Source organism: Canis aureus, chromosome 8 (genome assembly GCF_053574225.1).
Source record: "Canis aureus isolate CA01 chromosome 8, VMU_Caureus_v.1.0, whole genome shotgun sequence".
NCBI classification, from domain to species: domain Eukaryota; kingdom Metazoa; phylum Chordata; class Mammalia; order Carnivora; family Canidae; genus Canis; species Canis aureus.
In genome coordinates this window covers 36360478-36371206 of record NC_135618.1, presented here as the reverse complement: position 1 = coordinate 36371206, position 10729 = coordinate 36360478, and the positions used below count along the sequence as shown (strand labels likewise).

The window sequence follows — 10729 nt, the reverse complement described above, 5'->3', positions numbered from 1 at the left end:
TCTCCCTCCTCCTGTGTCTCTGCCTCTCTCTCTCTCTATGTCTATCATAAATAAATAAATAAATCTTAAAAAAAAAATGAGATAAAGAGGGATGCCTGGGTGGCTCAGTGGTTTAGCGCCACCTTTGGCCCAGGGCCTGATCCTGGAGACCAGGGATCGAGTCCCATGTCAGGCTCCCTGCATGGAGCCTGCTTCTCCCTCGACCTGTGTCTCTGCATCTCTCTCTCTGTGTGTGTCTTTCATGAATAAATAAATAATATCTTTTTTTTTTAATGAGATAAAGATAGAGAGAATAGTTATCAAGCAGCTACCACCTGCCGGGGATGAGGCAGCCTTGTTCAAATGGCCTTGATAGAGATGGGCCCAGGGCACTCATTTCTGCCACGGGGAACAGAGAGACTAGAGCAGTTTCATTTGCACTCAGCCTTGGGAAAAGAGGGTGGGAGCTTCACAGGTGGGGAAGGCACAGAAGGACATTCTGGGCAGGGGGAGGAGAGCAGGAGCATGGGTGTGAGTGCTGTGGCATGCTCAGGCCTCTGCGTGGTCCTGGGTACCAGGAATATGAACCGCGTGGGGAAAGGAGCAGCCCCTTCTGTTTGCAATCTTGGTGGTGTCTTCCCTTGCTCATCGATCTGAGCAGCCCGTGCCTCCACCTCTCGCCAGGGCACTAATTACCTGTCAGCGGGAATGAGGGATGCAGCTAGGAAGGGCTAGAGAGAATGGTAATCAAAGCCATTCTGAGAAGGTGATTAAAATTTCCAGTGTGTTCTACAAGGCTCTGCTTCCCTGGAATTTTCAATGCAACTATTATCTCATTCTTTGGGAGCAAGCAGTTCTCCAGAGAGGCTTCCTGAGCAGCTCTGACATTTCAGAAACAGAGCCTGCACTCCTGGTTGGCTGAAATGGCCCAACAATGCCCTGTGTGCATCCCCAGCACAGACCTGGGAGCGCCGGCCTCTGCGGGAGCCCTCAGACGCCTCTGTGCTGGCTCACCTGCCCTGGAGGCCATGCGGGAGGAATGCAGAATTCCCAAGAACAGCTGTTGAAGACAATGGTTCTCCAATGTCTCTGTGTGTTTCAGGCCCCCAAAGGGCTTGTTCAAGGTACAGGTGGTCTGTTCCCAACCTGGAGATTCAGATTCAGAGATGCTGAAGCCAACTCTGAAAATCTACCTTTTAAAAACAAATGTTCCATTCAGTTTTCCTTATGGTCCTCTGCACTATTTCTTGTATTTTGCATGTAAGTGAAACCATATGATAATTGTCTTTCTCCGACTGACTTATTTCACATAGCATAATGCCCTCGGGTTCCATCCACGTTGATGTAAATGGTAGGTGTTCGAGCACTGGGTGTTATAAGCAACTGATGAGGGACGTCGGGGTGGCTCAGCAGTTGAGCACCTGCCTTTAGCCCAGGGCGTGGTCCTGGGATCGAGTGGTCCGGGATCCAGTTCCACATGGGTCTCCCTGTGTGGAGCCTGCTTCTCCCTCTGCCTGTGTCTCTGCCTCTCTCTGTGTCTCTCATGAATAAATAAATAAAATCTTAAAAAAAATAAGCAACTGATGATTTATCAAAAACTACATCTGAAACTAATGATGTACTATGTGTTGGCTAATTGGATTTAATTTTTTAATTAATTATTGATTAAAAATAAATAAATAAAAACAAATGTTCCAGATGACTGGAGTCTAAACCAAAGCTTCGAGAATATTGGTGTTAAGGTTTGGAAATCTTTGTAACAAGAGCCTCTAGACTCCCTCTAGCCACTTAGCGGGTTTCCCCTCACACAGACCCGGGCTCCGTAACTCTGATGTGAGATTCAAAAAAAGGTAAAGTCTTAAACATTATCAAGTTCCTGGCCCACAACAGGCCTCCAAAGTGAAAGACAGAATGATCTTTGTTATCCTTCCTGAAGCTTTGCTGCCCTCTGGAACCCCAGCGTCTAGGCTGTGACATGCCCTGGCCCCATGACTTTTGTGACATACTAAGTGACCTGGGAGATACTGAAGGCCTCTGCCCCCACCCCTTGGCAATTCTGGGAACCCTGCAGCCACGAGAGGATGGTCCAAGCCTTCCCATAAGCCACAAAGCCTCCAAGGGCTGTCCTCTGTTTACCTACGGCAGCTTCTGTGGATCACCTGCTCAAGTCAAGGACTCCTTGCAAACCATTTCCAACCTGGCTGATAATGTCATGATTCAAATGGTGTCACCAAGATGAAAAGCCGCTCACGAATGGGGAATCCTCCTTATTTCCACCACCACAGCCGGCAAGGAGCTCCTGCCAAGTAGGGTCAGACTTCTCAGGAAGATGTGGAAAAGCTGATGGAAACTAGGGTGTGTCACGCTTCTGTCACACACACCTCACCCCGTGAGCGGGGAAAGCTCGCTTGGAATGGATGTTAGTCGGTCTCAGAGACACACAAAACTGATGTCTCCAGTAGCACTGCTGTCTTCACTGCCCACTTAAAGTTGTATCCTCTGGTTTCTAATGCAGAAACCCACTGTCAGAGCTCCCCCCACCGTGCCCACCTGAGACGGAACTGAGCACTGTCTAATTACCTCCATAATTCCCCTGGCCCCCGTGCTGGGGTCCAGGCACCCTCTCTGCCCCTTGGAAGCAGATCCATCTGTCAGATACCTCTCTCCAGGCTCCCCTGGCTTCCCTCTCACATACACAACACTATTAGCTTGGGAACTGACGCTGTTGCTGTGATATTTGCTTTGCCTCTGACAGGTTTTTCAGCTAAGTAGCAAGGATGGGATTCGCCCGCCCAGAGCCAGCTCTAGCGTTCCATGACTCCCTCCTCCAGTCTGTTTGGAAAATGATTCTGGATGCACCTAGAAAGGGAAGAGACAGTGTTTTATTAGCTGTTGAATGAAGGTCAGCTCCTCCCTGCCACATCCTCATCCACAAAGCAGAGGATTACTTGTTTATTTCTCCAAGTAGCACTGGTTTGTCACTGTGAGCAGCAAACACATCTAGAAAAGGGAATTCATCCTGTGGATCAGACCAAAGCCAGGGAAAAAGAAATGTGTCCTTTGGAAACAAACCAAAAACATGAGTTGAAGAAAATGACCATCTTCATTCCTCCAGTTATTCTTCTCCCTCTACCACCTGATACACCCAGGTTGAATTTTCCTGGGATTTAAGTAGGATCTCATGAGTGAAATGAGATACAGCACCCCGAGATGAGACCAGCCTGCCACACAAAGCCATCGGGAGTCCATGCCCAGCTTCGTTCATTCAATGGATCGGTGACAGGCAGAAGGCAATTGCAAAACACAGTAAGAGCCAGACACCTAGGACATCCTTGGTACCACTCTGTTACCCTCTACATTCAACCTGTCATCGATCTTGCAGTCTGACTCCTAAATATCCATCAGGCCCACCACTTCTCTTCATTCCCATGGCTACCGCTCCAAGTGCAGCACTATCATCTCTTGCCTGAATGACTGTCTCACAGCCACCTAATTGGGCTCCTTTTCCTTTACAATATACTCTTCACCGAATCTGGAGAGACCTTTCATAAGTGCAAATCTCATGCCATTCTCCAGATAGAAGCCTTCAAGAATGCATTTATCTCTTCTCTTCCCTAGGCCTGGCTTTTATCTTCAAAGCCCAAGATCCTTCACCGACTGGCTCTTACTTATTTCTCCAGCCTCAGTTCTTAGGACTTCTTGCCTCAACCCTGGGCCCCAGCAAACCATGTTTCTTTTTTTGCAAAATAGACCGTATGTTCTTTCACTTTGGGATCATCATGCATGCGCTTTCTCTGCTTGTAACAATCTTTCCTATGCTCCTAAGCTCCCTCAATTAGCTATTTGATGCCTGAACTTTAGGTCTTAACTAAAATGTCATTTCCTCTAGGAAGCCAGCATTCAAGCCAGCTGGGCAGTCTCTCCTTTGTGCTCCCATAGCACTTTATGGATCCTTGCTTCTATTCTGTGAGCTCCAGGAGAGTAGGGACCATGGCTATTAGGGTTACCATTGTATCCCTGGCCCTGGAGAAGAGAACAAAATAGACTCAATAAACATTTTTTAATAAATAAATGTCTGTATATCTTAACTTTTCACACTTAAAGCTGCAGAGACTACAAATATAGTTTACTTCTGTCCTATAATCATAAAATTTTTCCTGTTACTTCAGTGGGTTCAGGATAAACTAGCATCTTTTCCTCTCTCTTCCCTCTTTTCCCCAAAGCCTGCTTATCAAAGGAGTCTCCTTTATTGCATTTTGGTGGAAAATTTTTGTTAGTGCCTTCTCTATAACAGTTTACCCCTTGAGCTACACCGAGTCCAATTCAATCTCCTGAAATCAATGTATAACATCTCAAAACCATAGCATTCTTGTCTGCACCACTTATTTGGCAATCAATCAGGTGTCTTGTGATAGCTCTTCTATTCTGGTCTTAAATTGTTCTTATTATTACTCAACATTTCACAGCTTTATAGCATGTCTCCCAACAATTCTATAGGTCCCTTTAAGACTTAATCATTTTTGGGTCCCCTTACAGCTTCCCTATGAGAAATCAAGTGCACTTAACAGGGAAACATATCATTAAATGTTGAACAAAGAGATGAGTGTTAGGTAACCAGTACAGATCAGATCTGTTTATTTTTTGGCCAGTACCGAAAGCAAGCAATTGGCTTGAATTTAAGAATGACCAAGGCAGATAACTAGTACTTCAAAAATTATAAAATGGCCTGGCTTTAAGGCAGGAGACAAGATTTATCTAGAAGAAATTAAGTAAGCCAGATAGAATAAAGGCACACAAAATAATTCTGCTCTTTCTGTTATCACCCATGAGAGGAGGAGTATCTTTGCAACTGAAAGGGGTTGATTCCAATCAGGAGAACTCCCGCAAATGTCCCAAAATCTCCACTGACCCTATGCGGGGTGTGGAGTGAAACACCTGGGATTCTGAGGCATTTGTCTTAATTTTGCCTTGTCCCTCTATCAAGCAATGGAAAGAACTCTGGTTACAGGTCAAGAGACTTCATACTTCTTTTCAAGATCAGCTATAACTTACATTGTTTCGCTGACCAAGACATTTAATGTTCATGAACCTCAGTCTCATATATTTATAGGAATTATGATGCTTAGGCCATCTACCTTGTATGCATATTGTGATGATCAACAGGAGTTGGTTGTAATGGCACTTAAGAAGAGTTTAAAGAAAAACACAAATGTGAAATATTAACATCATTATTTCAGACTCATTGGCTAAACTTTCTTGGGCTTTGGTTACTCAACCCCTCACCCACAGCCCTCAATTAGGCAATAAAGCAGTGATGGGGTTGAGTATTTGGTAAAGTTTTAATTGGATATAACATTGTAAATTATTTCTTACTGAGGAGACAATGTAGAGGAAAATGGAATCCTCCCCAGGTAATAGTCCTCTCTAGAGCTTTTCCACAGATAATCAAGTGTTAACTGTTCATTTTTATTTCTAAAGGAATTTACTGGGTATCCACTAGTGCCAATAATGTACCAAGTATTGAGATAAGATGAATTAGCCCAAATAAGATTCCTTATATGACAGGAAAGATCCATAAACATGTCAAACTGATTCCTCTGAGTGTAAATTACAGCCAAAAACATAATGGCAGCTGCAAGGTGCAAGGAAGAGAAAAAACAGATGGCTTTAGAGTCAGACCTGAGTTTTGTAATTTCGGTATATGTAATAAAAGATAATCTTGAGATATGCACATACTTTGTTAGAGACCTCAAGGAATCTGGAGGAGCAGAAGTCTGACTTTCCAAGGCATTCTCAACACCTCTGTCAACCAGTCATATATCTGTGACATTTTAGTATTAACCACACCATCCTATTCGCAATGGAAGTGGTGTGGAGAGCCATGTGTCACTCTCCCCTCACCTTCCTACTTCCCTCATCCACCAGCATGTCTTAGGGACAACCAGCACTGCAAGGGCAAGGCTCTCAATTTATGGGTTTGTTTCAGCACCAAGGACAGAAGCACAGTGCGCAGGCTTCTCCAGCTTCATGAGTCGATGGTGATTTGGGGACTGAATTTAAAAGATTGCATGGATAAATAATAGTGAAAGGGAATAGAAGGGAAGGGAGAAGAAATGGGTAGGAAATATCAGAAAGGGAGACAGAACATGAAGACTCCTAACTCTGGGAAACGAACTAGGGGTGGTGGAAGGGGAGGAGGGCGGGGGGTGGGGATGAATGGGTGACGGGCACTGAGGGGGGGCACTTGACGGGATGAGCACTGGGTGTTATTCTGTATGTTGGCAAATTGAACACCAATAAAGAATAAATTTATTATTTAAAAAATAAAAAAATAAAAGATTGCATGGGTCGGTTTAATCTAAAATTTGTTGTATTGGTGTTCTTATGTCACTAAGCTCAATAGTCATGTACCCAAAGCACTGAATAATTTTAATATTGTGTGGCTTACTGACCTGGACCCTGAAATGTAAGAACTATGTGCTAGTGACCATTGCCAATGTTAGGATTGATATTCTTGCTCACCTACAGCCTAGATGCCTGGCCCTATGCCTACTATTTAAAATCCATCTGCCTGTCTCAAAAATTGCCTTTCCATGCCATGGTTTATTTTTCCTGTTCTACTTTACAAATCACATTTCCTGGGGGCTAATCCAGATGAATCCTATCAACACAGTAGAATTTAATTTACCTTGAGGCCAAAAAAGAGATTAGATACCTGGATTATAGGTGGACTGACTAGGTGAGGATTAACCAGTAAGGTCAGCAGAGTAAGATGAGAGAGGACACAGGCTCAGTGACCATTCTTCATGAGAGGTTTCTTTAAAAGACCATGAGGTTCTTGAGGATAGGGACCAAACATTTTTACTACTCATTTTTCAAGTACCTGGCGCATGGTAATCATAAGTGATTGTAAAAATAAGTTGTAAAAATAAATAGTTGTAATATGTATCTAAGAGACCCATATAATTTGGATTTCACTTGAATAAGATGTGACCCTATGTCCAAGGAGCTCACAGTCTAATAAGCCAGCATGACCTGGAAACAGTTAATTAACTTCTGGTCTCCACCAGAAGATTATATTATATATATATAATATAATATAATATAATATAATATAATATAATATAATATAATATAATATAGTATAATATAATATAATATAATATAATATAATATATAATCTTATATCTTATAACTATCTTATATCTTATATATATATAAGATCTTACAACTTATATTTATTAGATATAAGATGGTGGGTCACAGAAGGCAAACAATTCCTGATTCACTGTATTCCCAGAGGAATCAGAGAGCTTCATTTCCTCCAAACTAATACAACTGGAGAGTTTTCTCTGGTTTTCAGTCTATTCCTGCCCTGGGTCACTGGGACTTGACCAGACAGAGAAGAGTCTGTGGCTTGGTTTCCTCATCCTGTCCCAGAACTGCTACTCTCATATCAGGGGCCTTGTTCCTTGACTCTGCTCCCTCATGTGATCTAGGAGCCAAGAGATTTACATTCTCGTTCTGCCTTTGCCAGTGCTTTCTGTGTGTCCTTGGATGAAGCAGTTTTCACTCCGTATTTCCTCTTTATCTCCCATTACTGCCTAAGTGCTCTGAGAACCACACAAACCAGCCAGGTGTTCCCTGATCATGTCTCATGTTTTCTTGCTTTTATGTTTTGCTCATGTGGTTCCCCACAGCTATGGAAGGCTTCCTCATCCCAAGTTCCACCTATGGGAACCCAAAGCATTCTTCTAAGCTCATTGAATAAAGCCTTGAACATTCCTTGCTCTCACCATGATCCTTAACTCTCTGCTTTTCTCTGCTCTCCATACATAGTGATTCTCAACTCTGACTGCCCATTAAAACCACATGGGGATATTATAAAAGCACCAATGCCTAGACCTCACCCCAAAGCAATTAAACCTACATCTCTGGTGGTAGAGTCAGTATAGTACTAAAGCTTCCTAGGTGATTCTAATATGCAGCAAGAGTTGAAGACATTGTTGCCCCTACAGCTTTGATTCTCCTATAGTTTTGACACTAAATCATACGTTAGTTGATGGCAGAGACTGTCCACTCATTTTCTCATTTTAGTACAATGCCTTAACCAGAGTACTCAATTGTTGAATTGAATTATACAGGGTTGAATTGATCACCATTGAAATTTAAACAATTAAGCACTGTGCAACTAACCAGCTATAGGCATGGATAAATCACTTTCCCTGATATGTTTTCTAACACCACCAAGCTATTCTCCAATTCTCAGCGGGCACTGATTTGGTGTCCCATAAACTTAGTTCTGACACTATCTTCTTGGAGATCATGTCAGGTCCCACAGGTTTGGGGCTCAGCTCCACAAGACTGTCCTGACTTCAGAAGCCAAGCACAAGTCCAGGTTGTCACCTGTGCTTCTGGCCAACTGGCTATAAATCAGGCCTCCTCCTTGGGTTCAGTTACTTTGCTGTAGAGACACACAGGACCCAGAGAAACACTTAGGTTTACTGGTTTATTATAAAGGATATTATCAAGGACACATATAAACAGCCAGATGAAAAGGTACGTAGGGTAAGATCTGAAAGAACTTCAAGTACAAGCACTTCTGTCCCTGTTGAACTGGAGTACAGCACCCTCCTGGCATGTTTCCCAAAGTGGAAGTTCCTCAAATCTTGTTGTTACAGAGTATTTATAGGGCTTTAACCTGTACCCCCCCACCCCTTTCCCTGCGTGCAGGTCAGTGGGTAAGGCTGAAAGTTTCAGTCCTCTGATAATGTATCTCTCTAGTGATCAGCCCTACTCTAAGACTATGTAGGGACTCATCCTAAGTCACCTCATTAGCATAAACTTAACTGTGGTTGAAAGGGCTTGTTATGAATAACAACAGATATTCTTATCACTTAGAAAATTATGAGGGTTTTAGGAGCTCTGTGCCAGAAACTGGGATATGACCAAATACATTTATTATGCCATTTCCCTTTCTCTGTCCTTATGACGAGAAGTCTTGGCCCTCACCCCCTTACATACATCTCTCTGCCTTCCTTTCTTTTCTTTATTTTTTCAAGATAACACATGCTTATGGTATGATTGTTTTAAGTCTCTAAGTCTGGAGTACATTTTTTACACTTCGTTAGAGACAAATATGTTTTGTTTTCTTTTCTTTAAAGCCCATGGTCATAATTGGTATTATACTCACTGGTTTGTCATATAATTAGCAAGTCTTCCAGATCTCTTTAAAGGCAGTGATTTGTTCTTTCTATTTAACCTTTTTTTTAAAAAAAAAATTGAGGGACAATTGAGGGACTCCTGAGTGGCTCAGCAGTTCAGCATCTGCCTTCAGCCCAGGGTGTGATCCTGGAGACCCAGAATCGAGTCCTGCATCGGGCTCCCTGCATGGAGCCTGCTTCTCCCTCTGCCTCTGTCTCTGCCTCTCTCTCTGTGTGTGTCTCTCCTTAATAAATAAATAAAATATTTAAAAAAATAAATTAAGGTATAATTGACATATACATTGTATTAGTTTCAGGTGTACAACATAATGATTCGATATTTGTATGTATTGCTAAGTGATCATCACAATAAGACTAGTTAATACCCATCACCCATCACAGATAGTCACAAAAATTTTTTTTCTTGTTATTAGAACTTTTAATATTTATTCTCCTGGAAACTTTCTCTTTTTTTAAGATTTATTTATTTATTTTAGAGAAAGAGAAAGAGCATGAGCAGGGGGAGCAGAGGGGGCGAATCTCAATCAGACTCCACTGACTGGGGAGCAGAACATGGGGCTCCATCTCACAACCCTGAGATTATGACCTGAGCCAAAATCAAGAGTTGGACACTTAACCAACTGAGCTACCCAGGCACTCCTCTCTTAGCAACTTTCAAATATGTAAAACAGTATTGTTAACTATAGTCACCATGCTGTATATTATATCTCCAGGACTTAATTATTTTAAAACTGTAAGTCTGTACCTTTTGACCCCCTTTGCACATTTCTTCTCTACCCTCTGGCACCCTCTTTCTCGCACCCCACCTCTGGCAAACACCAATTTCTTTTCTGCATCTAAGAGCTTGGCTTTTTTGGTTTTTTTGTTTTTGTTTTTATATTCCACATATAAAATAGATCATGTTATTTGTCTTTTTCTATCTGATTTATTTCACTTAGCATAATGCTGTCAAGATCCATTCATGTTTTTGCAGATAGCAAGATCCTACTCCACTGTGTGCGTGCATGTGTGTATATGACATCTTCTTTACCCATTCATCATCAATCTATCCTCCTTTCAGCTCACCCCTACTCTGTGCTTTTACCTAAAAGGAGGGAAAGCTATGGTGATTGAAGATGAGAGTCTAAAATGTTGATTGGAACACATTTCCCCATAGGCAGAATCACTCTATGCTTAAAGGCATCACTCACTCATCTATTGCTTGCCTCTCTTCTATGCATCTGGGACAATATTTTGCAGCCAGATCTGGCACTTTTGGGCAAGCCAGGTTCTCCTCTCTCCCTCCCCACCCCCGCCTCTTCTTCTCTTCCTCCAAGGCTCCTTTCTTTAAAGAGTTGGCCAGAGGGTTAGAATATCCTAAGGCTTTACATTTAGACTTTAACAGGATATTGGAGGTTCATTTGAGGCAAAAGCCACATTCCCTAGTTTAAATTTGTGGGAAAGATTTACAGTGAGTCTCACTATCTTGTGACACTCTGTATTCCACATGGCTACTATTTCTTGAGTGTTTCTCCCTCCACACTGTC

At 42.4% G+C, this 10729-nt stretch overlaps 1 long non-coding RNA gene across 4 annotated transcripts in view; it reads right to left on the bottom strand.

The window, feature by feature from the left end:
• Positions 1-2683: 2683 nt before the first annotated feature.
• LOC144318676 (uncharacterized) overlaps positions 2684-10729 on the bottom strand; it is a 26773-nt gene continuing 18727 nt past the window's right edge. For all 4 annotated transcript variants that reach the window (XR_013384734.1, XR_013384735.1, XR_013384732.1 and 1 more), the window contains one exon: positions 2684-2838. This is a non-coding gene — a long non-coding RNA (uncharacterized LOC144318676). The remainder of the gene's footprint in view (positions 2839-10729) is intronic.